This window comes from Musa acuminata, chromosome BXJ1-5 (genome assembly GCF_036884655.1).
Source record: "Musa acuminata AAA Group cultivar baxijiao chromosome BXJ1-5, Cavendish_Baxijiao_AAA, whole genome shotgun sequence".
Classification (NCBI taxonomy): Eukaryota; Viridiplantae; Streptophyta; class Magnoliopsida; order Zingiberales; family Musaceae; genus Musa; species Musa acuminata.
Window position 1 is genome coordinate 28,391,340 of NC_088331.1, and position 27,858 is coordinate 28,419,197.

Genomic DNA, 27,858 nt, shown 5'->3' on the forward strand with positions numbered 1-27,858 from the left:
GAAAACATGTCTTTTGGTATTATCTTTTCATCATATGATTTTTATACAATTCCTGGTATTCATGAAATGTTTATCTAATCACCCAATTATTTTCTTCTTGATATTCCTTATGTGGTGATATGAAACTATGCATGAAATACTCTTGATATTATTTTGATGCATACAAATGAAAAGTTATGATCATGCATGGTAGGATGCAATTTGCCAAATTAATACCATCATGAGTTGAAATATTTATGATTTGGAATGATATATGCAATACTTAAGCTTTTTATTTTGATGATGTATGTAATGTATTGCATATGATGTGAATCATAAGATTTTATATGCATGAATTGAGATTTTGTTCTCCAATGATTCTTTTCGCTATTAACTAACAAGAAACTTGTTTTTGTAAACCATGATACGCTACTTGATATCTTGATAATTTATAACTTGAGTTTTCCTTTTGAATCAAGATTGTTTCATATCATGTTTTCTATTTACAATTGAAGAAATTTGTCAAAAATGATATATGTCTTTTGACAATCAATTTTATCTTTGTTATTTACCCTTGTTATGATTTGAAGATTATATAGTAAAGGGAAATAAATTACATGATTGTATTGTTCTTCCCTTCTTTTTGACAATGACAAAGGGGGAGATAGCTAGCTTGCACAAGTCAAGGAGATGCAAAACTTGATTGCTAGCTTGTCTATCTTAAGTAGCAAAGATTGCTAACTTGCTTATTTCAAGAAACAAAAGTTGTCTTCTCGAATATTACTATCTTGCCTATCTCAAGAAGCAAAACTTTCTAACGTGAACATCTAGCAAACTTGTATATTTCAAGAAGCAAGGGTTGCTTTCTTGTACATCTCAAAACTACTAGCTTGCATGCTCTAAAAATATTGTAAAATTTGCTAGCTTGTATGTTGTAGAAATTACTATCATACTACCTTGTATATCTATGATGATAGCAAAATTGCATAATGATAAAACTAGGAGATTGTGTTAATTATGCAATGTTGGTATCCAATGTTGAACTTGGATATTTCAAAAACTTGCAACTTGCACATTGCAATAGGAAGCAAGAGTCATGGGCCTACATAAGAAAGTCATCTTGCATTTGCTTTCGAAATTTTTACTAGCTTGTATGTTGCAAATCTTGCTCACTTTTTCAAAAACTTTGCTAGCTTGCACTTTGTAAAGGAAGCAAAAATAGCACTTCTCTAAAGAGAAGAAAGAACTTACTATTTTGAACATCACAAAAATTTGCTACCTTGCATGATGTAAAATTTGCTAAGATCACTATCACAAAAGAGTTGCTATCTCAAAAAAGCAAATGTGCTATCTTGTCTATCTCAAAATACAAAGCATGCTAACTTGTTACGGAAGCAAAATTGCTAGCTCAAATATTGCAAAGGAAGCAAAAATTTGCTAGCTTGAAACTTGCTAGCATGTAGTCTAAAGAGAAGCAATTAGTTGTTATATCAAGAAATGCAAACATGCTAAACTTACACATCTTTAATTGCTAGATTGCATGATGATAAAATTTGATACTATGTTTTTCATGCAATGTATGAAACTTTTTTTCTCTAAACACATAAGAGTAGGAACTTCTCCTTTTTGTTGATGACAAAGGGGGAAAAGTATATTGATGACTTCATGCATTAAATTAAATATTTTATATATTTACATGATGGTTTAAATGTTTATTAGAACTAGTGATGAATGTTACTTGGATTTGGGATAATCCAAGTGTTCTATCAATGGCATATTGATAGGGGGAGTTTGGTTAAACTCTAGGGAGTTAAAGTTAACTCCGTTAGTCATCAATTAGTTGTCATCATTAAAAAGGGGGAGATTGTTGAATCTCGTATTTTGATGATGAAACTAATTGATAATTCTGTTTATGTTTAACTGCATTTTGAGTGATGCAGGTCTACTCGATCAGGATTAGACAGTTAACGCAGGAGGAATTGACGTTGCGCCGGAAGAGATCGCGTCAGGATATTGGATTGCTGAATGCTTCGAACGTCGGGCATCGGGCCAAGGAGAGCGGAATTGCGCCAAGGATATCGGGGTTGCGGAGGTCAACCGCCGATTGGGCAACAAGCCGTAAGAGAGGATGATGCACTGAAGAATCGGATGAAGTGCAAACCAATGACGTGCCGGGCAACAGAATGTCAATTCGCGTTGTAATAATTGTCTAGATCGGAGTAGAGTTTTAGTTTGTGTGTGCAGGAATAACTACGATAACGATGAAGACATAAAGCGAAACAAAGTGCTGGAGTCAAGCGCGAAGGATTCATTGGGAGTTCGAGAGTTCGACGGAAGTCCGAAAGTTCGTCGGGAATGCTGCCGGAACTAGCCGAGAATGAGTAGGGAGCTTGTCGAAGGGTTTTTCGGAAGCTCGCCGAAAGGTTCGTTGGAAGTTCGCGGAGCTCACCGAGAAATATCGGAGCTTACCAAAGAAGCTCATTGGAACTCGCTAAGATCAAATCGTGAAGTCTAGGAGCTTGCCGGGAGTCCGCAGAATGGTTTCCGAGAGTTTATCGGAAGGCCGTCGGAAGTTCGCCGGAAGCTCGCCGGAAGAAGTCTTGACTTACGGACTTTGTAATAGCTTAGAAAATGTCTTTAAATTCATAGTTAGCATGTTAATTAGGGTTAGGATTAGGTGTTAATCCTATAACCCAAGTAGGGGCCAATTGGGCCCAAGTTCGAACTAGTTTGGGGCAAGATTGAAGCCCAACTAGTGGGCTGGGCGGTGGCACCGCCCAGTGCCCGAGAGCTGGGCGGTAGCACCGCTTGGGCTGGGTGATGGCACTGCCCAGCACTATCAGCGCCTGACACGGACAGGCGGTGGCACCGCCCAACACCTGAGAAGTCGGGCGGTGGCACCGCTAGTGCAACGGTCGACAGGTGGTGGCACCGCCAGCCTCGAGAACTCAAGGGAATTCAAATTTTGGAGATCAAATTTGAATCCTCTTGGGATCTATAAATACCCCCCCAATTCTCAGCAGAAAAAACAACCTTTTGAGAAGCTAGAAGTTGAGAAAAGCTTTAGGAAAAGTTTTGTTTTCAATAGCTTGAGTGTTCACCTCCCTTCTTTTCATTGAAATCTTTGTAAAAGGGTGAACCACTTGTAAGAGGTTGTAAAAGGGGTGTAAGAAGGAGGTTGATCTTTGCCTAGTAAAGGAAGATCATTAGTGGATGCCGGTGGCCTCGACGGAAGAGGAATCAGAGGAGTGGATGTAGGTCACGATTGACCGAACCACTATAAACTACCGTCTTCTCTGGTTTGCATTTGATTCTTGCCATTTACATACTGCAAACTACTTAGTCACTATGCTTCCAAATGCTTCTAAGTTATTAAGCTTTTCAAGTTCGGTATCTTATCATACGAAAGATTTTTCTAAAATCAAAGTTTTAATCCGCTGCACTAATTCACCCCCCCCTCTTAGTGCCGCTCCGATCCTAACACTTTAATTATTGAAGAATCCATTCATGTTGTTTTCAATGAGATTTCCGAACTCAGGAAAAATGATTTTGATGATGATGTTAATTTTGATTCCTTGAATTTAAATGAAACCCCGTCTCCAACTAGCAACTTGGATGCATCTTCTTCCAAAACATCCTTACCCAATGATTGGAAGTATATAGATGCTCATCCTAAGGAGCTAATATGAGGAGACACATCAAAGGGGGTTCAAACACGTTCTTTTCTTAAAAATTTTGGTGCCAACGCCACTTTTCTCTCCCAAATTGAACTCAAATGTGTTAACGAAGCCATGAAAGATGATTCATGGATTATCGCAATGCAAGATGAATTAAATAAATTTGAGAGAAATGAGGTGTGGAAGGTTTCAACGAATGGGTTTTTAGAAATAAGCAAGATGAATATGGTATCGTGGTTAGAAACAATGCTAGATTAGTGGCCAAAGGTTTCAACGAAGAAGAAGGTATCGATTACGAAGAAACCTTCGCTCCTGTGGCTCGATTAGAAGCCATAAGGATGCTCCTTGCCTACGCTAGTAGTAATAATTTTAAGTTGTTTCAAATGGATGTTAAAAGCGCTTTTCTTAATGGTTTTATTTCCGAAGAAGTCTATGTTGAACAACCTCCTAGATTTGAAAATAAGAGCCTCCCTAATCATGTGTTTAGATTAACCAAAGCTCTCTATGGTTTAAAACAAGCCCCGAGGGCTTGGTATGAGAGACTTAGTTCTTTTCTTATTGAAAATAATTTCACAAAAGGCAAGGTTCATACTACATTGTTCATCAAGAATTTTGAAAATAATTTTCTCATTGTTTAGATTTATGTTGATGATATTATCATTGGTTCTACGAATGAATCTCTTTGTGAATCTTTTACTAAAACTATGAGTCTTGAATTCGAAATGAGTTTAATGGGAGAATTAACACTCTTCTTAGGCTTACAAATCAAACAACTAAGCAATAGCATCTTTATTAGTCAAACTAAATATGCTATGAATTTGCTAAAAAAGTTTAATATGAATAGCTCAAAAGCTATTAACACTCCTATGAGCACCTCCACTAAGTTAGAAATTGATGAAAGTGGAGAAAGCTTCGATCAAAAAACTTATAGGGGCATGATAGGAAATTTACTTTACCTCACTACAACTAGACCAGATATCATATTCAGTGTAGGACTTTGTGCTAGATTTCAATCAAACCGTAAGATATCTCATCTCAAAGCAGTTAAAAGAATACTTAGATATCTTAATGGTACCACAAATCTAGGATTATGGTACCCAAAATCAGAGAATCTTGAGTTAATTGCTTATGCTGATGCGGACTTTGCTGGCTGTAGACTAGATAGAAAAAGCACATCAGGAACTTGTCAAATTTTAGGACATGCCCTTGTTTCCTGGTCATCTAAGAAACAAAACTCGGTTGCACTATCAACAACCGAAGCTGAATATATTGCAGCAAGTGCATGCTGTGCAAAAGTTGTATGGATGAAAAACACCTTAGAAGATTATAAAGTTCATCTTAAAAATATTCCCATTAAATTGGATAACACAAGTGCAATATGCTTAACAAAGAATCCTATACAACACTTAAGAACAAAACATATTGATATTAGACATTACTTTATACGAGATCATGTTATTAATCATGATGTAATCATAGAGTTCATTGATACTAAACATCAACTAGCTGATATTTTTACAAAACCTCTAAGTGAAGAACAATTTGATTTCATAAGAAGAGAATTAGGAATGTTGATGTGTCCGAATACATAAACTAGTTAAAATTATTTTTCGGACTTTATTGAATGATCAAATCACTTGATTGCCATTACATGCTTAAATAACATGTTGAAAATTATGTGTTGAATACAAAAAAATTCATAACAATAAGCATGTTTTGTCTTTATGATTGTATTTGAAAATCTATAGCATAGTCTTGTCCGATTGTATGAAAGTGTTAATTTCATTTTCGGATTCGCTTAACAATTGATATCCTAACAATCGGATTTTCTCATACACTTATTATATAAAAAATATTTTTCTGAAATGGATTTGATGAAATGATTCCTGCTTATCAATTCCATCTTGAAATATGGATGATAGTGTTTTTACTTGGAAAGATTTGTTTCACATACATATCTTGATCCTTGTAAAAATGAAGCATGATTTAATCTCTCATCGATTTTAACTTCATGATTTAATCTCTCATCGATTTTAACTTCACTCAAAGTAAACTTACAAATAGCTGGTATCACAAATGGCATTCCTCCTTCATGCAAAAAGATCATAACAAATAAAAAGGAAGAAGTATTCAAAGCGATCTACATATCATGCTTTCCTTTATATGCTTGTATAATTGATTTCCTATCACTCACTATTGGGAAATGACATGAACCTAGTAAAGGCATGAACAACTATCACACTTATGCTCAAAATTTGCTTATATTATTCTCCTGGTATCACAATTACCACACTTTTTGTTGATGACAAAGGGGGAGAAATATATGAGTATTAATGCTATGCTTGCATCACCAAGAGATATATAAATAGATGCTATGATTGCTATAATTTACATTATGCCTTGTTTGATGCTATGCTTGCATCACCAAGAGATATATGAATAGATGCTATGATTGCTATAATTTACATTATGCCTTGTTTGCATCGTGTCAAGATATCAAACAAAAAACTTGCATCGTAATTTTACGTATTGATATCTTACCATGTGATGAAATGCAATAATTGCTAAAACATTTGAAATGTGTGCATCATGTAATGATATCAAAATCTTACTTTGCAGTTTTACATGTTGACATCTTACAATATAATGAATTGCTACCATTACCATCATTTAAACTTGTAATGTAAAATTTGAAAATGAATGTGAAGCCTTGACATCATTATTCAAAGAGAAACGTCATGATGGGAATCATGATGGGAGTATTGATAAGCTTAAATGATTTTAACTTATCAATATGTCTCTTGAATTCAAAGGTTTTGAATTCAAGAATGACTTATCTCAAGTATGGCATATAGATAGGGGGAGTTAAGGTTAACTCCATTATCAATTGATTGTCATCATCAAAAAGGGGGAGATTGTTGAATCTCGGATTTTGATGATGAAGTCAATTGTCATTTATTATCTAATCTATATGTTAAGATAAGTGCGCAGGATTAACTACGATGAAAGTAAGATATGTAGTAGGAGTTACACCGGAATCAAGACAATGATCACGTTGGGAGTTCGAGAGTTCGACGGAAGTTCGAACAGTCGTCGGAGGTTCTGCGGGAATAAATCCGAGAAGTCCATGAGCTTGCCAAAGAAGCTTGTCGGAACTCGCCAAGTGGATCGTCGCAAGTCCAGGAGTTTGCCGAAAGTCCGCAGGAGCATCACCGAGGGTTCATCGGATGATCGACGGAAGTTCGCCGGAAGCTCGCCGGAAGAAGCGATTGACGCACCGGAGCAAGTTGCAGTAAATTTCTTAGGAAATATCATAGTTATTACAATGATTAAGTTGGAAATGGGAGGTGATCCCATTAACTTAATCTTGGGGCAATTGGGCCCTTGAAAAACCCAAATTGGGCCGAATGGATCAATCCATTCGGACCCTGATTTCTGCCAGGCGGTGGCACCGCTTGGGCTCAGTCTCCGAGCGAGACTGGGCAGTGCAACCGCCCCTGACAGGAGGTGGCACCGCCTGAGCTCGGTCTTCGAGCTCTGGTAGGAGGTGCAACCGCCTCAGTCAAGCGGTGGCACCGCCTGAGCTCGGTCTTCGAGCTTTGGCAGGAGGTGCAACCGCCAGATCCCGGAATTCTAGGAATTGACAGTTTTGAGCTCCAAATTCAAACTGGGTTGGGGCCTATAGATACCCCACCCTTTCAGCACTGAAAGGGCACAAAAAACACACCGAAATCCTAATCTTATTCTATGATTTTTAGAGCTCAAAATTGTTATAAAAGCCAAAAGTGGATGTAGGTCAAGATTGACCGAACCACTCTAAATCTCGATTTGCATTTACTTTGAGCATCTTATCTTTACTGCAAACCTCCTCAAAAGCTTACTGCCTTTTGCGCATATACGATCGTGTTTCAATGTTCAGTATTTTTCGAATCGACGTTTAGACGTAAATCAGTTTTATCGTACGAACATCATATTTCAGCTTGCGCTTACATTTTAACTTTCATCATAACTGCAAACTGCCTTCATAGATTTCCTTTAACTACATCTCGCTTCATTACAAGTTAAAGAGATTTACGAATCGACTTTTCTACCAAAATCGCTTTGATTGTACGAACACTTTTTTAATCGTCGAAAGTTTTTCGCTAAACTAATTCACCCCCCCCTCTTAGTGCTCTTGATCCTAACATAACTAAGTTATGGGCCAATTGGGCCTTAAACGGGGCTGAATTAGGCCAGATGAACAACCCATTCAACACCTGAAGTCACGGTCGGCGGTGGCACTACTTGGGACTCAATCTCCCAGGTGGTCTGGGCGGTGGTACCGCATAGACTGAGTGGTGATATTACCGAAAATTAATGCTGCTAGGCAATAATACTATTGAGTCTCGTATTTTGATAATGAAACTACTTGATATATATTTATGATTTAATTTGCGTTTTGAGTGATGCAGGATGCTTCGATCAAGATGAGACAATTAAAGCAGGAAAATCATTTTGTGTCGGAGGAACATGTCAGAAGATTGGACGTCGGTGGATCGGTCGACGAATCGACAAAAGGCTTCGGGTCGTGCACTCGGGCATCGGGCCAAGAAGAGCGGGTATTGTGCCAAAGATATCGGAGTTGCGGAGTCAACTGGTCGATTGGGCAATAGGCTATAGGAGAGGAAGATGCGCCGAAGAATCGGACAAAGCGTCGAGGGACCAATGACATGCCAGACAACTTGGTTAATTTCTTAGGATTAATTGTCTCGATCGAAGTTTTGTTTTAAGTGTGCAGGATTAACTACGATGGAAGAAAGATATGCAACAGGAGTTACGCCGGAATCAAGACAATGATCACGTTGGGAGTTCAAGAGTTCGATGGAAGTTCGGACAGTCGTCGGAGGTTCTACGGGAACAAATCCGAGAAGTCCATGAGCTTGCCAAAGAAGCTCGTCGGAACTCGCCAAGTGGATCGTCGCAAGTCCAAGAGTTTGCCGGAAGTCCGCAGGAGCATCACCGAGGGTTCATCGGATGATCGACGGAAGTTCGCCGGAAGCTCGCCGGAAGAAGCGATTGACGCACCGGAGCAAGTTGTAGTAAATGTCTTAGGAAATATCGTAGTTAGCACAATGATTAAGTTGGATATGGAAGATGATCCCATTAACTTAATCTTGGGGCAATTGGGCCCCTGAAAAACTCAAATTGGGCCGAAGGGATAAACCCATTCGGACCCTGATTTCTGCCAAGCAGTTGAACCGCCCCAGCCAGGCGGTGGCACCACCTAGGCTCAGTCTCCGAGCGAGACTGGGAGGTGCAACCGCCCCTGACATGAGGTGGCACCGCTTGGGCTCGGTCACCGAGCTCTAGCTGAGCAGTGCAACCGCCTTAGTTAGGCGGTGGCACCGCCTGAGCTCGGTCTTCGAGCTCTGGCAGGAGGTGCAACCGCCCCTGACAGGAGGTGGCACCGCCTAGAGGCTCAGTCTTCGAGCTCTACCAGGCGGTGCAACCGCCTCAGTCGGGCGGTGCAATCGTCATATCCCGAAAATCTGAAAATTGATAGTTTTGAGCTTCAAATTCAAACTAGGTTAGGGCCTATAAATACCCCACCCTTTCAACACTGAAAGGGCACCCAGAAACCACCGAAATTCTGATTTTACTTTATGATTTATAGAGCTCAAAAGTACTGTATGAGTTGAAAGTTCTTCTTCCTCTTTTCTTCCAAGTTCTAATATGTTAAGAGAGGAAAGAAAATTCTGTACGGGTTGTCTCCTAAGCCCGTCAAAAGGAGTGAAATTGTAAAAGGGTGGTTGGCCTTCGCCTATTGAAGGAAGGCCTCTAGTTGACGTCAGTGACCTCGTCGGTGGAGGAAGCCAAAAGTGGAGTAGGTCAAGATTGACCGAACCACTCTAAATCTCAGTTTACATTTACTTTAAGCATCTTATCCTTACTGCAAATCTCCTCAATAGCTTACTTCCTTCTGCGCATATACGATCGTGTTTCAAGCTTTGCATTTTCCAAATCGGCATTTAGACGTAAATCGTTTTTATCGTACGAACATCATATTTCAATTTGCGTTTACCTTCTGATTTCTATCATAACTGCAAACTGCCTTTATATCTTTACTTTAACTGAATCTTGCTTGGTTATAAGTTAAAGTGATTTACGAATCGGATTTTCTACCGAAATTGCTCTTATCGTACGAATGCAATTTCAATCGTCGAAAGTTTTCTGCTACACTAATTCACACCCCCCCCCCCCCCCCCCCCTCTTAGTGCTCTTAATTCTAACAATTGGTATTTCCCATTTCGGATTTACACCCGAGAGAAATGGCTCTTTATGGCTTTCAAGAGGGCTTATCGGTTGTTCGTCCACCGTTGTTTAACGGATTGGACTACACTTATTAGAAAACTCGAATGAGAGTTTTCTTTATTTCTATGAATTTGGATTTATGGAATATTGTTGAAAACGGTTTTCAACTTCCTTCTAAACCGATGAACGAATGGTCGGATTTGGAGAAGAAGTATTTTTCTTTAAACACAAAGGCTATGAATGCCTTATTTTGCGCTTTGGACAAAAATGAGTTCAATCGGATTTCTACGTGCGAAACGGCTTTTGACATTTGGCGAATACTTGAAATCACGCACGAGGGAACTAGTAGAGTCAAAGACTCAAAAGTTAACATTTTATTGCATGATTTTGAGCTTTTTCGAATGCAACCAAGCGAGACTATAGGCGACATGTACACCCGTTTCACAGATGTCGTCAATAGTTTAAGAGATCTTGGAAAATGTTTTTCGGATTTTGAACTCGTAAACAAGATTTTGCGTTCTCTTTCTAAGAAGTGTGATTCAAAAGTAACTGCAATACAAGAAGCTAAAAACCTAAACAACTTACCACTTGAAGAACTAATTGGTTCGTTGATGACATATGAAATGGTGCACAATGCACATGATGAACATGATGAACAAAATCACCTTCTAAAGAACAGGAAGGATTTGGAACTCCGGACAAATGAATACCACTTGAGCGATGACTCAAGTGACGAGGACAATGATGAACTTGAACTTCGAACACTAAATCTTAATAAGTTTATTAAGCAAAAATCTAAAATAGACAATGAACTTGAACGAAGGAAGAGGCCAAAGAAAAGGAAGGCAACCAAGGATGAATTAAGAACTTCCAAACGTGAAACGGCGAATTTGGCTTTAACGGGCTTCGACTGCAAGGTAAGTAACTCAACTCTCTTGAATTATTTTGAAATTACTTGAAGTTTTTCATGAGTGCTTAATTTAGATAGTAGGAATAAAAAAAAATTGTTTTTCAAAAATTATATCATATTTTTCTTTTTAGCATCTTTGAAGAACTAAAAATTTAATAATGAAAAGTATATTGCTAAGGTTTCATTCATGTTATGTTTTGAAATGTTGAATGATGTATGCAACATTATTGATGATAGACGTGATATCATGATGTTTTATTTTTTATGTGTTTGGTCTTGACGGCTTTATGACGAAACTTATGTTTTGATTTTAAATGACGATACATGTTTTCACAAAAAGACTTGAATACCCTCACATGAAATCAATTGTATGAAATGGAAATAAATTTTATATCCTATTGAGATTAATGAATTTATTTTACCAATCTTGTAAATCTCATGAAAATAAACATGATGAATATTTTGAAAATAAATGAGTGTATCATGCATTTGGTCTTAATGATTTCTCTTAAACATACTTTTTGAAATCATACTTGATAATGAATATCAAGATATTAAAAGGATGTTATCATGGAATCATGCTTGATAATTTATTTTACGAAATTTACCTTTCTATCTTGAATGTTGACATTTTTTTTAAAAGCAAAGGCATGCTCATAAGAAGCAAATCACATGAATAGAAATTTATAAAAATGAAATGTAATCCTCTATCTTATTGATTTTTCAATAAATCTATGCTTGTCATATTTGAATTTATTGAATGTAATTTTGAGGATGATTTCATATTTGACAAATGCTTGATTCATATTTACGACATAAGATACATTTTAAATATGAATCATGCTAAATGCTTCAATCATTTTCTATCTCTAGTGTTCTCGATTTTGATGAAATAGTAATAACGTTATTCATGTTATGAATCTCAAAAATGATAATTTGATTATGATTTTTTTATGAATTAACTTGAATGAAATTTTTTTTTAACCGAATCATGAATTTTGAAGAAACATGATGATTACTTGATATTTGATACTTGAAATTTCTTGTGAAATGTGATCTTATTGAGATTTCTTATGCATGAAACAAATTGTTCTCCTTGCTATTTATTACCAAATGAATCATGATATCATTGCTATTATATCTCCTATGATTCATGTGTAGAGAAAGAATTTATAAATTATAATACAATGAGATTTTTTATGCAAAAATAAAGTGCTTTTATGATTCTTTGCTAAAGAAAATAATTATTAAAATCATGATCTTGATAATTATAACATGAAGTTCTTTATAAATCAAGATCGTTCATTATGCTCCCTACATTTACCAAAAAAGAATTCTTCAAATGAAGTGTAACTTGTCTTTTGATTTATCAGAATTCAATGAAGTGTCATATTGATATTTTGATACTTGGAATATTTTAAAATGTGATCTTGATAAGAATGTTTCAAGTTGCTCTTTGTGCTATATCTTTTCAAATGAATCATGAACCTTGATATCATATATTTCATAATATAGAAATAACCAGATTTCTTTGCCTTGTATATCTTGTGTGATGATTGTACATCAATTTGCTTTATTATGAATTATATGAATCCTGATCATGAACTTGTTAAGAAGAATTTTAATGAACCATGAATCATATCTTTGGTATTCGTGAATTGATCCTCATTGATATCTTTCATTGATATGATAAATTATCATCTCATGATATATCACATAATTATATCATGCTTTGCGATTGTATCATGTGATCTTTGCTGAATTTTCACATTGATATTCTTCATGACATGATTTCTTTGCATTATTGTCTTGTATGCTTCATTTGATAATATGAATACATGAAACACTTATGATATGATTTTTATACAATTCCGTGTATTTATAAAATATTTATCTCATCACCCAATAACTCGTCTTGATATTCCTTATGAGATAAAATGAAATAATGCATGAAATACAAATGAGAATTTAATGCTCATGCATGATAGGAGGTAATGAATTTTGACATTTAGATACCATCATTTGAATAGCTATGATCATGTTGCCAAAATGATATATCATAAATGTTTGAATATCATGTTTGATATGCCCATAATGATGATTGATTTTTCGGTATCGTGCATAAAAAATGAAATGTTAATGAATTTGTGCATTAAAACTATAATGATGCACAAATAAGAATGATTACTTACCTTTGTCATGATTTAGAAATTGATGTAAAAGGTTTTTCCCTTCTTTTTGACAATGACAAAGGGGGAGATAGATTGCTAGCACAATTCAAGAAAAAGGCAAAAATTACAAAAGAGAAGAAATTGCTATCTTGAACATCACCGATAATTGCTAGCTTGAAATGCCAAGAAAATGCAAAAACTTGTTTATTTTCTTGCACATCTAAAGAGAAGATGCAAATGTAACATTTGCCAAATTGTTTGCTTGCCTCATGTAAAACATTGTCTCTTGGTAGTTTGGCATTTTGCTAAGAAAGCAAAAATGACACTTCTCAAAAGAGAAGAAAGAGCTTGCTATCTTAAACATCACAAGCTTGCCTATCTTAAGAAACAAAAATTTGCAAAAGTGCTATCTTTCCTATCACAAGAAGCAAAACTTGCAACTTATACATTGTAATAGGAAGCAAGAATCATGAGCTTACACAAGAAAGCTATCTTGCATTTCCTTTCGAAATTTTTGCTAGCTTGTATGTGGTAAAACTTGCATATCGTGAAAATTGGTAGCTTGTAGTATAAAGAGAAGCAAATAGTTGCTATCTCAAGAAAATTAAACATGCTAAACTTACACCTTGCAATGGAAGCAAAATTGCGAGCTCAAACATTGCAAAGGAAGCAAAAATTTGCTAGCTTGCAACTTGCATATTTCAAGAAGCAAGAGTTGCCTTCTTGAACATCTCTAAATTGCTAGCTTGCAAGTTCTAAAATGTTGTAACATTGCTAGCTTGCATGTTCTAAAAGTGCTATCTTGTATGTTGTAAAACTTGCATATCTAAAACTTGATAGCTTGAATGTTCTAAGCATGATGTAACATTTGCTAAATTTTCTGGCTTCAAAACTGCATGATGATAAAACTTGATATTATGTTTTTCATGCAATAAGTTAAACAAATATTCCAAATACTAGAATAGTTGGACTTCTCCTTTTTGTTGATGACAAAGGGGGAGAAGTATGATATTATGCATAAGTTTATGCATAAGTTCAAGATGACATGTTGCAAGTATTCATGATGAATATTGCAATGACTTGAATTCAGTTTGAATTCAAGGTTCTATCAATATGGCATATTGATAGAGGGAGTTTGTTTAAACTCCGGGAGTTAAGTTTAACTCCATCATCAAGTGGTTGTCATCATAAAAAAGGGGGAGATTGTTGAATCTCATATTTTGGTGATGAAACTACTTGATATATGTTTATGATTTAATCTGCGTTTTGAGTGACGTAGGATGCTTCGATCAGGATGAGACAATTAAAGCAGGAAAATCATGTTGTGCTGGAGGAACACGTTAGAAGATTAGACGTCGGGCCGGTGGACCGGTCGACGTATCGACAGAAGGCTTCGGGCCGTGGACTCAGGCATTGGGCCAAGAAAAGCAGGTATTGTGCCAAGGATATCGGAGTTGCAGAGTCAACTGGCCGATTGGGCAATAGGCTGTAGGAGAGAACAATGCGCCAAAGAATCGGACGAAGCGTCGAGGGACCAATGACATGCCGGACAACTTGGTTAATTGCTTAGGATTAATTGTCTTGAATGAAGTTTTGTTTTAAGTGTGCAGGATTAACTACGATGGAAGAAAGACATGCAGCAGGAGTTGCGCCGGAATCAAGACAATGATCACGTTGGGAGTTCGAGAGTTCGACGGAAGTTCGGACAATCATCGGAGGTTCTGCGGGAACAAATCCGAGAAGTCCATGAGCTTGCCAAAGAGGATCGTCGCAAGTCCAGGAGTTTGCCGGAAGTCCGCAGGAGCATCACCGAGAGTTCATCGGATGATCGACGGAAGTTCACCGGAAGAAGCGATTGACGCACCGGAGCAAGTTGCAGTAAATGTCTTAGGAAATATTGTAGTTAGCACAATGATTAAGTTGGAAATGGGAGATGATCCCATTAACTTAATCTTGGAGCAATTGGGCCCCTAAAAAACTCAAATTAGGCCGAATGGATCAACCCATTCGGACCCTGATTTTTGCTAGGCGGTTGAACCGCCCCAGCCAAGCGGTGGCACCGCCTAGGCTCAGTCTCCGAGCGAGACTGGGCGGTGCAACCGCCCCTGATAGGAGGTGGCACCGCTTGGGCTCGGTCTCCGAGCTCTGGCTGAGCGGTGCAACCGCCTCAGTCAAGCGGTGACACCGCTTGAGCTCAATCTTTGAGCTCTGGCAGGAGGTGCAACCGCCTCTGACAGGAGGTGGCACCGCCTAGAGGCTCAGTCTTCGAGCTCTGCTAGGCGGTGCAATCGCTAGATCCCGGAATTTCAGAAATTGACAGTTTTGAGCTCCAAATTCAAACTGGGTTAGGGCATATAAATACCCCACCATTTCAGCACTGAAAGGGCACCCAGAAACCACCGAAATTCTAATTTTACTTTATGATTTTTAGAGCTCAAAAGTATTGTATGAGTTGAAAGTTCTTCTTCCTCTTTTTTTCCAAGTTCTAATCTGTTAAGAGTGGAAAGAAAATTCTGTAAGGGTTGTCTCCTAAGCTCGTCAAAAGGAGTGAAATTGTAAAACGGTGGTTGGCCTTCGCCTATTGAAGGAAAGCCTCTAGTTGACGTCGGTGACCTCGTCGGTGGAGGAAGCCAAAAGTGGAGTAGGTCAAGATTAACCGAACCACTCTAAATCTCGGTTTGCATTTACTTTGAGCATCTTATCCTTACTGCAAATCTCCTTAATAGCTTACTGCCTTCTATGCATATACGATCGTGTTTCAAGCTCTACATTTTTCGAATCGGCATTTAGACGTAAATCATTTTTATCGTACGAACATCATATTTCAGTTTGCTTTTACGTTCTGATTTCTATCATAACTGCAAACTGCCTTTATATCTTTGCTTTAACTGCATCTTCCTTGGTTACAAGTTAAAGTGATTTACGAATCAGATTTTCTACCGAAATTGCTCTTATCGTACGAACGCGATTTCAATCGTCGAAAGTTTTCTACTGCACTAATTCACCCCCCCCCCCCTCTTAGTGCTCTTGATCCTAACAAATACCATCCTATCAGGCGGTGGTACTGCCAGGGCTCGGTCTCTGAGCTCTATCTAGTAGTAGTATCGCCTAGTGTTAGTCTGCAAGCGGTAGTACTGCCGAATAATGGTGGTGGTACCGCCAGTACCCCACAATCTGGGGATGTGACACTTTTTGGCTCCAATTCTGAAGTGATTAGGGCCTATAAATACCCCACCCTTTTCTACATGAAAGGGTATGAAAGTGTGAACAATATCTTAATGTCTTGAGGTGTTAAAAGTGCTACAAAAGAGCTAAGAGTCCTCCTCCTCCCTTTCTAAGTCTTGTGAAAATTCAAGAGAGGTGTGAGACGTATAAGAGTTGTATCCTAAACCTATGAAAAGGAGAAAGTGTTGCAAAAATAGTGATTAGTCTTGCCCATTAAAGGAATACCATTAGTGGACACCGATATTCACGACGGAGGAGGAATCGGAAGTGGATGTAGGTCACAATGATCGAACCACTATAAATTCAGGTGTGCTCATTTCTATTATGCTTTTTATTACTTCTATTACTTTCTAATTTAATTGCTAGTTCATTTAATCCAAAGTCAAGCACTTTTCGAGATTTGTTTTCAATGAACGAATATCTTACAAAATCGATGATTTTTCCATTGTACTATTTCACCCCCTCCTCTTAGTGTCGCTCTTGATCTTAACAATTGGTATCAGAGCAAGGTCACTCTCATTTTGGTTTGAAACCCAAGAGAGATGACATTTGCCGGCAACCAAGAGGATCACTCAATTGCACATCCACCCATGTTCAATGAGACGGATTACACCTATTAGAAGACTAGAATGATAATTTTTTTAATTTCTATGGATTTTGAGTTATGGAACATTATGGAAAATGGCCTTCAAAAGTCTTCTCTTCCAGTGAATAATTGGAATGAGTTAGAGAAGAAAACTTTTGCTTTAAATGCTAAGGCTATGAATGTCTTATTTTGCACTTTAGATAAAATCAAATTCAATCGAGTGTCTATTTGTGAAATGACTTTTGATATTTGGCACACACTTGAAATCACTCACAAAGGCACTAGTAGAGTATAAGAGTCAATGTTAAATCTTTTAGTCCATATTTATGAATTATTCCGAATAAAACCAAGTGAGACCATTGGAGACATATACACCCGGTTTACTAATGTCATCAATGGTCTAAAAGAGCTAGAAAAAAACTTTTCTAAGTTTGAACTCGTTAATAAAATATTGAGATCCCTTCCAAAGAGTTGGGACCCTAAAGTAACAGCCATTCAATAGACCAAGGATTTGAATAACTTACCTCTCGAAGAACTTATTGAGTCACTAATGACTTATGAGATGATTTACAATGCTTATGAAGAGCTTGAAAACAACCTTCTAAAGAACAGGAAGGATATGACAATTAAATCTCATGAATACTACTTAAAAGAAAGTTCAAGTGATGAGGACTATGATGATGACTTTGCACTCTTGACAAGAAGATTCAAAAAATTCATAAAAAGAAATAAAATTTAAAATGACACTAAAAATAAAATTGAACCCAAGAATAAACAAGTTATAAGCTACGAATGCAAGAAGCTGAGACATTTCAAAAGCAAATGTCCCCAAGTGAAGAAGAAACAACCAAAGAAGAAGAAGATGCTCAAAGCAACGTGGGATGATTCGAGCGCCTCTGATGATGAAGAACAAAGCAACATGAAAATCGCGAACTATGCACTAATGGCTATTGAAGATGAGGTAAGTGGTCTTTTTTACACAAATTTATCCTTTGATGAGCTTTTAAATGCTTTTCATGATTTATTCGATGAATGTAGAGCAATGAGTAAAAAGCATAATTCTTTAAAAAAGGAGCATGTCCTATTAATAATGAATTTGAAAAACTTAGGCATAACAATCATTTATTGCCTTTGTGCACAAAGTGTGAGCACTTAACGATACTTTAGAAGGAAAACTTACTACTTCAAGAAACTTTGGAAAAGTTTAAGGTTAGTAGCAAGTCCTTGAACATGATCCTTGCCAACAAGGGTCATGTTTATAGAAGAGACAGAATCGGATTTATGAATAGTTCTCACCAAAATCTAACCACCTTTGTTAAAGGTCCTACCTTACATGTACCACTACGTACCAAATGCAACTTTTATTACAACTTGAACATGTTGCTTATAAATATCTGTTTAAGAAATATAGTCCATAGAAATTGATTTGGGTTCCTAAAGGAACCGTAAAAAGTTATGTACAAAGGGATAAGTTGAGTAGATCGATTTTTGAGGCACTCAAGGTCAAATTGGTACCTAAAAATCACCTTTTTTTTTGTAGAAATGTTTACCATTACAAGCTAGGAGCAAGAGATGGTACCTTGATAGTGGAAGGTTAAGAAATATGACTAGAGATCCTTCTCAATTTTCTAAGCTCACTAGCCTAAACGAAGGGTATGTCACCTTCGGAGACAAAAACAAGGGTAAAATCATTGGCAAAGAAAACATAGGTAACAAACCTAACTTTTTGATTAAAGATGTGTTGTTGGTTGATGGCTTAAAACATAATCTTTTATGCATTAGTCAATTATGTGATAAAGGATACATTAATAGATTTGAATCAAATACTTGCATTATTGAAAACAACACAAAAACATATCTAGAATTGCCCTAAAATAAAATAATGTATACCCTATCGACATTGATGATCTTTATAATGACATATGTTTTTCGGTTTCGAATGACAATGCTTGGCTTTGGCATAGGAGATTAGGTCATGCTAGCATAAAACTAATCTCTCAAATCTCATTTAAAGAACTTGAGGTATTCCTAATATTAAGTGTGTTAAAGACAATGTATGTGATGCATGTTAACTAGGAAAATAAATAAAAAATAATTTTAAATCAACAAATCAAATAAGCACCTCTAGACCATTGCAGCTATCCATATAGATTTATTTAGACCAATTGATATAATAAGCCTAGGACGTAGCAAATATACCTTTGTAATTATGGACGATTATAGTAGATACACTTGGACATATTTTTTGGCATACAAAAGTAATTGCTTTAGGATTTGGCACACAATCTAACCCCATGTAATCTCACTTAAAAGCTATTAAAAGGATTTTTAGATACCTAAAAGGAACTTATAAACTAGGATTATGGTAACCAAAATATAAAAACTTTGAAATATTTGGTTGTGCCGATGTTGATTTTGCTGGCTGTCAAATAGATAGAAAAAGAACATCCGGAACATATCAACTTTTAGGACACACACTTTCTCTTCGTCATCCAAGAAACAAAGCTCGGTTGCATTATCTACAATCGAAACTGAGTATAGAGCTGTAGGTGCATACTATTCTCAAATTATATGGATGAAAAACACTTTAGAGGATTATGGAATTCACTTGTAAAATATAAAATGTGATAACACTAGTACAATATGCTTAACAAAAAATCCTATTCAACACTCTAGAACTAAACATATTGATATTAGACATCGTTTTATAAGAGATCATGTTAAAAACTATGACATATCTCTAGAATTTATTGATACAAAACATCAATTAGCTAATATTTTTTCAAAACCTTTGATTGAGGAACAATTTGATTCCATAAGAAGAAAATTAAGTATGTTCAATTTTTTTGATACGTGAGTTCTTCTTTAAATTGTTCTCTCTAGATTTTCTAAATTGAGTCCTCTTTTTCGAGATCATTCATGATTATTTCTTCACTTAAGAAAAGATTTTATTCATGGATCTATGGTATGTTTGATAAGCCATGTGATTTTTTCCATATGAATTTTTTCCTTTTACGAAAGTAGAACTTCAATAACCTAATATGATGTTTGCACTACATAATGATGAAGATCTTACTCGCTGGCACCACATAATATTTGCACCACATCTCAAAAATAAGCTGCTAGAAAACTAAGAGGAAGACAGAGCATCGGCAGTGGCACTGCTGGATTAGCAGTAGCACCGCTATTGCTCACTGCTTGTAGGCATTAGCACCGCACAACTGGTGGTTCCACTACCCGCAACTTACCCTATATAAACACAACTCACCCTATATAAACACAACTTACCTTTTAAACAGAGTTTCATCTAAGTCAGTGGTGTCTACATCATTAAAGATATGTAAAGGAAAAAAGTCCGATCTTAAGGATATTAAGATTTGAGGCTACCCTATCCACGTTAAAAGACATAAACCCGATAAGTTGAAATTGAGGACCAAAAGATCTTTATAGCCAAGAGAGCAATGTTCTTTAAGAAGGAATATGTTCTTTGCGGATACAATGGGAGCGTGATAGAGTTGAGCAAGGTTAGAGAACCTAGATCAAGAACCACTCTATACCTCGAGTCTATTCAGGTACCTAGCACAATAAGTTTTGACTTTATGTTGGTCAAGAAGAGTATCCCAACATCTTGAGAGATATGTAGGGCATATTAGAGGAGAGGATATTAAGGATATTGATCCTCAGACCTATGAGAAGGCTATTACGAGTATAGACTCTGGAAAATGGCAAAAAGCCATGAATTCTAAGATGGATTTCATGTACTCTAACAAGGTTTGGAACCTAGTTGTGTTAGGATCAAGAGCGGCACTAAGAGGGGGGGTGAATTAGTGCAGCGAAAAACTTTCTCGATTTCAAAAGTCTTCGTTTCGATTAAAACTTATTCTAACGAAAATTATTTCGATTCAATTTATTTCGGAGAGAAATTAAATTCGAAAGCTTTTATAAAAGTGCAAAAAGAAGATTAAGGACGTTTGCGGTAATGTAAATTGCATAAATGAAAAGCAAACCAGAATTTAGAGTGTTTCGGTCGATGCGACCTACATCCACTTTCGGATTCCTCCTCCATCGAGGTCAACGACATCCACTAAAGGCCTTTCTTCAATAGGTGAAGACCAAACACCTCTTTATAGTGCTTTCTCCTTTCCCCGGGTTTAGGAGATAACCCTTACAAGCCTCACTCCTCTTTCTTAGATGTTTACAAAGCTAAGAGAGGGAGGGGATAACTCTTTCTAGCTTTTACAATACTTAACACCCTAACGATTCAAGAATATGTTAAACACATTCGTGCCTTTTCATGTAGAAAAGGGTGGGGTTTTTATAGGCCCCAATAGCTTCAAAATTGAAGTCAAAAAGTGTCACATCCCTAGATTTTTGGGTACTGGTGGTACCACCGCTGTTATTAGGCTGTGCCACCACCGTTATTGGGTGGTACTACGACCGTTGGTCTGACATTGGGCGGTACCACCACCTGACAGGGGTGATACCACCGCCCAAACAACCCGGGACACTGTCTTCCAAGCAGTGCCACCGTCGGCCAAGATTTTAGGTGTTGAATGGGGTGCTCAATTCAACCTAATTGAGCCTTTTTAAGGGCCCAATTGGCCCCTAATTAAGTTAGTGGGATTATCTCCCAATCCTAACTTAATTTATGATCTAACTATGATAATTATGACATAATCATAGCACTTCTTGTTCTGGTGCGCCAATTGCTCTTCTAGCGAGCTTTCGGCGAACTTTTGACAAACATCTGACGAACTCTCGACAATGTTCCAGCGGACTCCTGGCAAGCTCCTAGACTTTATGATAATCTTCTTGGCGAGTTCCGATGAGCTTCTTTGGCAAGCTCTTGGACTTCTCGGTTAGTTCTAACAGAACTTCCAGTGAATGTCTGGACTTCCGATAAACTCTTGAACTCCCAACGAGATCTTGATCTTGACTCTAGCACAACACTTGCTTTATGTCTTACTGCTATCATAGTTAATCCTACATACTTTTCTCAACATATAGATTAGATCAAATAATTTATAATTGACTTCATCATCAAAATCCGGGACTCAACAACCTCCCCTTTTTTTCTGATGATAATCAATTGATGATAGAGTTAACCTTAACTCCCCCTATCTATATGCCATACTTGAAAAAAGACATTCTTGAATTCAAGAAACAAACTGATAAGATAAGTTCATTAAACTTATCAACATGTACATCATGATTCCCATCATGATCTAACATTGTCAAAATATAATGCTAAGTATTTATCAAAATGATGTTAAGGCATGACATCCATTTTCAAGTATGATATTCCAAATATGATAGATGATAAAGATAGCAATTCATCATTCTATGGTAAGATATCAATTATAAAATAGCAAGTTAAGCTCTAGATATCTTATCATAAGGAAAGAAAATTTTTAAGCAAACATTTCAAGTATATATGATCAAATACATTGCATACATTTGTCATCAAATTAGCACATTTTGGTATTATTTCTCCCCCTTTGTCATCAACAAAAAGGAGAACAATTCAACAATGCAAGTGCGGTAAAAAAATTCAAGCAAATTTCACACTTAAAAGTTATTATCATTAAATGTTATCAACATTAAAGCGATAGATTCCATCAACTTCTCCCCCTTTGTCATCACAATTTTGCATGAAGAAGAGGAAAGAAGATAAGGAGGGAATCCATTAAGAACTAAATTTGTGAAATGATTTGAATCAAGTAAAAAATGATAAATAAGTTTTCATTAAAACATGCTTTCATTTTGACAAAGAGAATGTATTCTTGAAAAGGATCGAGATATCCATATGAAATCAAATTCCCAATCTTGCAAATAATTATCAAACACAAAAATTAATCTTTCAAGATTTAAGATATCCATTGGAATTCATAAAATTCATCTTTCATGAGAAGAATAAGGAAGAATTCATGGGAGAGGAGATCACAAATGAGACTTCATAAATCATGAATTCCTTTTTCAAAAAAAAAATCATTAAGTGATGGAGCAAGGATATGAAGTAAACTTGATATCAAGGAAGATAAAAATGAAATAAATGTTGAATCTCGTATTTTGATGATGAAACTACTTGATATATGTTTATGATTTAATCTGCGTTTTGAGTGACGCAGGATGCCTTGATCAGGATGAGACAATTAAAGCAGGATAATCATGTTGTGCCGGAGGAACATGTCAGAAGATTGGACGTCGGGCCGGTGGATCGGTCGACGTATCGACAGAAGGCTTCGGGCCGTGGACTCGGGCATCGGGCCAAGAAGAGCGGGTATTGTGCTAAGGATATCGGAGTTGCGGAGTCAACTGGCCGATTGGGCAATAGGCCGCAGGAGAGGACGATGCGCCGAAGAATCAGACGAAGCGTCGAGGGACCAATGACATGCCGGACAACTTGGTTAATTGCTTAGGATTAATTGTCTCGATCGAAGTTTTGTTATAAGTGTGCAGGATTAACTACGATAAGAGTAAGACAAGCAGCAGGTGTTGCGCCGGAGTCAAGATCATGATCACGTTGGGAGTTCGAGAGTTCGACGGAAGTTCGGACGGTCGTCGGAGGTTCAGAGAGAACAGATCCGAGAAGTCCAGAAGCTTGCCAAACGAAGCTCGTCGGAACTTGCCAAGTGGATCGTCGCAAAGTCCAGGAGTATGCCGGATGTCCGCAGAAGGATCACCGAGGGTTATCGGTTGATCGACGGAAGTTGGCAGGAAACTCGCCGGAAGAAGCGATTGACGCATCGGAGCAAGCTGCAGAAGTTGTCTTAGAGTTAATCGTAGTTAGCATGATGATTAAGCATGAAAATGGGAGGTGATCCCATTAGCTTAATCTTGGGGCAATTGGGCCCCTGAAAAGATTCAAAGTGGGCCGAATGGAGTGAACCATTCGGACCCTGATTGCACCAGGAGGTGCAACCGCCCCAGCCAGGAGGTGCAACCGCCTGGGCTGTGGGGTTGGGAGGTGCAACCGCCCCAGCCAGGAGGTGCAACCGCCTGGGCTGTGGGGTTGGGAGGTGCAACCGCCCCAGCCAGGAGGTGCAACCGCCTGGGCTGTGGGGTTGGGAGGTGCAACCGCCCCAGCCAGGAGGTGCAACCGCCAGGGCTGCAAGGCTGGGAGGTGCAACCGCCCCAGCCAAGAGGTTGCACCGCCAGAGCTCAAGTTCCGAGCTCTGCCAGGCGATGCAACCACCGAGCTCAGTCTTCGAGCTCTGGCAGAGAGGTGCATCAGCCTGAGCTCAATCTCGAGCTCTGCCAGGTGATGCATTCACCAAGCTCAGTCTTCGAGCTCTGGCAGAGAGGTGGATCAGCCTGAGCTCAGCTTGGAGCTCTGCCAGGTGATGCAACCACCGAGCTCAGTTTCGAGCTCTGCCAGGTGATGCAATCACCAAGCTCAGTCTTCGAGCACTGCCAGGTGATGCAACCATCGAGCTCAGTCTTCGAGCTCTGGCAGAGAGAAGCAATCGGCAGAGCTCAGTCTTCGAGCTCTGCCAGGCGGTGCCACCTCTCCAGTCGAGAGGTGCAACCGCCTGATCCCAGAATTCTAGGATTTGATCGATTTGATCGTTTTGAGCTCGAATTTTGAATTGGGTTGAGGCCTATAAATACCCCACCCATTCAGCACTGAAAAGATATAGATCCACACCGAATTCTTGATCTTTTCAGTGATTCTAAGAGCTCAAATTTGTGTAAAGTCCTAAAGTTCTTCTCCTTCTGTTCTTCAAGTTTTGAGTTGTAAAGAGAGGAGAGAAAGGATCTGTAAAGGTTGTCTCCTAAGCCTGTCAAAAGGAGAGAAATTGTAAGAGGGAAGTTTGGCCTTCGCCCATTGAAGGAAGGCACCTAGTTGACGTCGGCAACCTCATCGGTGGAGGAAGCCAAAAGTGGAGTAGGTCAAGGCTGACCGAACCACTCTAAATCTCTGGTTTGCGTTTATTTTCGAGCACTTTATCATTACTGCAAACCTCCCTCATCACTACTGCTCTCTGCACTTTCACGAACAAGTTCTAAGTGCTGTTCTTCCAAATCTGCATTCAGACGTAAATTCGTATTTTCATACATTACAGTTTACGTTTACGTTTGATTCTGCAGAACTGTTTTCCGCGCTTTTACGAACGAGCGTCCTTGCAGTTTACGCTTACATTTTAATCCTATTAATAACTGCAATCTGTCCTCTACGATTTTACGAACGAGTTTCAACATTTAGACGTAAAACTGCATTCAGACGTAAATCGGCTTTCCTCGCTCAATCATCAGATTTCAGTTCACGTTTACGTCTTGATTTCAACTGCATACTGCCTTCTGCGAATATACAAACGAGTTTCAAAGTTTAGACGTAAAACTGCGTTTAGACGTAAATCTGCGTTTAGACGTAAAACTGCGTTTAGACGTAAAACTGCGTTTAGACGTAAATCTGCGTTTAGACGTAAAACTACGTTTAGACGTAAATCTACGTTTAGACGTAAATCTGCGTTTAGACGTAAAACTACGTTTAGACGTAAATCTGAGTTTAGACGTAAACTGCGCTTAGACGCAAAACTGCGCTTAGACGCAATCTGCGCTTAGACGCAAACTGCACTTAGATACAAACTGAGAATTTGCTTTTGCATCATAATAGTTTTTGAACGAACGCAGCTTTTGGTTTTTAATCGCTGTAAGATTTCCGCTGCACTAATTCACCCCCCCCCTCTTAGTGCTCTCGATCCTAACAATTGGTATCAGAGCGGGGTTTTTCTCATTTCGGATTTACACCCGAGAGAAATGACTTTTCAAGAGGGCTGTTCGGTCTTTCGTCCACCGTTCTTTAACGGATTGGACTACACTTATTGGAAAACTCGAATGAGAGTTTTCTTAATTTCTCTAAATCTGGATTTATGGAATATCATTGAAAACGGTTTTCAACTTCCCTCCAAACCGATGAACGAATGGTCGGTTTTGGAGAAGAAGAATTTTTCTTTAAACGCAAAGGCTATGAATGCCTTATTTTGCGCATTGGACAAAAATGAGTTCAATCGGATTTCTACGTGTGAAACGGCTTTCGATATTTGGCGCACTCTTGAAATCACGCACGAGGGAACTAGTAGAGTCAAAGACTCGAAAGTTAATATTCTACTGCTTGATTTCGAGCTTTTTCATATGAAACCAAGCGAATCCGTTGTTGACATGTACACCCGTTTTACGGATGTCGTCAATGGTTTAAAATCACTTGGTAAAAGCTTTTCGGATTTTGAACTCGTTAACAAAGTTTTGCGCTCACTTTCTAAAACTTGGGATTCAAAAGTAACTGCTATTCAAGAATCGAAAAACTTGAACCATTTTCCACTTGAAGAACTAATTGGTTCATTGATCACATATGAAATGACGTGCAATGCACGTGAAGAACTTGAGAACCACCTTCCAAAGAACAGGAAGGATTTGGAACTCTGGACAAATGAATGCCACTTGAGCGATGACTCAAGTGATGAGGACAATGATGAACAAACCAACCTTCCAAAGAACAGGAAGGATTTGGGACATAGAACATTTGAAGACCACTCGAGCATAAGCTCAAGTGATGGTGAACTTAAAATGAAACGAAAATTAAAAAGCAAAAAGAATGGAACTACTTGCTTTAAACGCAAGAAGAAGAACAAAAATTGGGATGAATCGAGCTCCTCCGAAGAAGAGAAAGTCAACAAAAGCAAGGCGGCAAACTACGCCTTAACAGCCTACAATGATGAGGTAATCGAAATCCCCCTAATTTACTTCGAAATTACATGATGCTTTTCATGATGCACTTTTCTTTTTCTTTAAATTTTTTTGAAAATTATATTTTTAATAATTTAATAATGAAAATGCAAAAATATGATCATGCTTGTAATCTTGAAAATGATAATGAAAATTGCATGTCTTATGTTAATGCAAGATAGAAATCTAATGATTTTACACCTAGTGAGATTAATCTTATTTATGTGCTTGAGAAGCAAGAATGTATATTTTGATGATTTTCATATTGCTTTTCAATGACGATACATGGCTTTTGTCTGGAAGGCTTGATATTTTTCATTGTCTTTGTTTATGAAATATAATGTATGGTTTTGACATAAAAATAAAGATTTGAGCATGCTATTATAAAGTCAATCATAGATTAAAACTAAAGAGGTTTTAGGCATCTATAAGAATCATTCAAAATTATGTTCAATGAAACCTTGCTTAATGTTGCAATGAAAATATTAAAGTTATACTTGATGATTTCAGATTTGACAAATGCTACACTTTAAATATGAATCATTCTTCAATCAGATTAAATGCTTCAATCATTTTCTATCTCTAAGAGTTCTCGATTTTGGTGAAATACAAGTGATAAATTCATTTATGATATCTTGTAAATCACTTGAATTATGAATGAGTTTTTCTTTTTTATGATGTGTTAAAAGAATCACTTAAAAAGAAAATGTTTTTCCCATTTTATCGAGATTAATGATTTCATGATATTATGTGAATCTCGAAACTGATTTTGATGAAATAGTAATAACGTTATTCATGTTATAAATCTTAAAAATGATAATATGCTTCATGTGATAATATGAATACATGAAACACTTATGATATTCTGTGTATTCATAAAATATTTATCTCATCATCCAATAACTCTTCTTGATATTCCTTATGAGATGAAATGAAATAATGCATGAAATATAAATGAGGAGTTAATGATCATGCATAATAGGATGTAATGAATTCTAGATACCATCATTTGAATATCTATGATCATGCTGCCAAAATGATATATCATGAATGCTTGAATATCATGTTTGATATGCTCATGATGATGATTGATTTTTCAGTATCATGCATAAATTTTTTGAAATGTAATGTTAATGAATTTGTGCATTGAAACTATAATGATGCACAAATAAGAATGATTACTTACCTTTGTCATGATTTAGAAATTGATGTAAAGGATTTTTCCCTTGTTGACAATGACAAAGGGGGAGATAGCTAGTTTGCACAAGTCAAGAAGATGCAAAAACTTGATTG